We start from the raw sequence: 2,064 nt of genomic DNA on the forward strand, positions 1-2,064 counted from the left end.
TTTTCATATCACATCGCACTCACCTCTCAGATTGTTTATGTCACAATTTTTGTCCAATAAAACTGTGATTAATTACAAATTCTGGAAAACCTTTCGATAAAGTATTCGTATGCTAACTGTCAATGTTTTGATTTTTGGAGAACTGTACAGGACATAGATCTACTTAGTTTTCGATAAATACTTCCTATTTTCCTCGTAAAACGTCACTGAGTCATCCAATGAATCTGCTTAGAGTTATCTTTTCAACAACCCTAATAATTCACAATTTATTACGCATATTTTACTTTGACCCGAGTAATTCACATTTGCTAAGGTTAAATTTACAAGTTATCTCCCCAATTATCTCCCTTTCCTTAATTTGTTTTTAAATGTTTTTATACGCCCACGTTTTCTTGTGGACGTATATTGTCGTCGCCCCTGTCCGTCCGTCCGTCCACAATTTGTTTGTGGACACTCTACAGGTCACAATTTTTATCCGATATTGGCATGTATATCGGACCATAACTTCATGGATTATTGCCCCTGATTGTACGAAAAATCATGATTTTTAGCCTGTGGACACTCTAGAGGTCACAATTTTGATCCGATTTTGATGAAACTTGAAATGCATGTTTATAACCCAAAGATATTGGTTCCTTTCAATATTCGCGCATATCGAATCGTAACTTCCTGAATAGTGGCCCTTGATTGTACGAAAAAATCGCGTTTTGAGCTTGTGTTTCCTATAGAGGTCAATTTTTATCCGATTAAAAACAAAAACGCGTGAATAGATCACAGTTATACACAAATGATGGTTGAGCACGAATTTCGTGAAAATCAGAAAAAAATGACGGATATAATGGCCATCTTTTGTACGCAAATAAGTGTAAAAATATGGTATATCAAGGTTCGACCCTCTAGCTAGAGACCACAGTTTTTATCCGATTTGAATGAAACTTTAAATATATATGTTTTTATCATAAAGATCTTGGTTCCGTTTGATAATCACACATATCCGAGCACCCAGAGAAAATCACAAGGTTGGACAGGCGTGTTCTGCTCTGACTGGACTGAAGACGGTATAGTGCTTTATAAGAACCCTTATTATTATTATTATAATATTTTAAATTCTTTGCAATAAATGTGTTTTTATAATTACATCACCTGCATGTCTATGCTTGAATTGCTTGTGAAAGGTTGCATCGTATATTAAAATTCACTTATACTTTAACCCCAACAACCACATCAAAAGAGTCATATTGGCTTATTGAGTAAGGCATTGTCTCACAACCCAGAAGGTCCCAGGTTCAATCCCTGTTGGTGGGGGGGGGAAGGGGTAGGTGGCCAAATAGTTAACGTGTGCGTGTTGTATCATATGGGTCTGTCATTGAGTCAAGTGGCGTGGTTTTGATTCCCTGCTTGTACGTGACAAGGAATTGGGTTGCCTGTTCAACCTCATTGGTTTCCTCTATGTCCTCCGGTTTCCTCCCACTGCTAAAGGCCACTACGCGCAAGCGATTTATTGAAATCAAATATTGAACCATGTTAGTCCCAAAATGACCTAGTCTGAGTCGAGTTGACATCAAACCCCATTTCTCTCTCTTCCAGCCTGGTTTCCCTTTTTTGCCAGGTGTACAGAAAAAAAGCATAGTTAGGTCAAGTATCCAGAGGGCGATGGGGATTATTGAGACAAACTAGGTCATATTGGGACCAACACATTGGTTCAATTTTATTTCAATAATTCGCTTGCAGGTAGGGGTCTTTAATAGTGGGAAGAAACAGATGGATCCTGAGAAAACCCACGAAGTTGGGCACGCGGCTAAGAAAGGTAGCTAGTATAGGAGGATAAAGTGGGGAAGTTGTTGCACAGGGAAGTATCTTGAAAGGGAAGAATTGGGAACTGTGTTCTTATTGGAATCAACATTTTAGGTCACTTTGAGAACAAAAATAACTTGGGATGTTTATCTCTTTATTTGAGGGTGGATGCTCTCTCTTTCTGAAGCATGGGTATTATTCTCCACTGGTGAACTCTTGAGTAACGAATACGGCATATTGAATGGATTATTGAAATAGAGCAATATCTGG

This window comes from Patella vulgata, chromosome 9 (assembly GCF_932274485.2).
Source record: "Patella vulgata chromosome 9, xgPatVulg1.2, whole genome shotgun sequence".
NCBI lineage: Eukaryota > Metazoa > Mollusca > Gastropoda > Patellidae > Patella > Patella vulgata.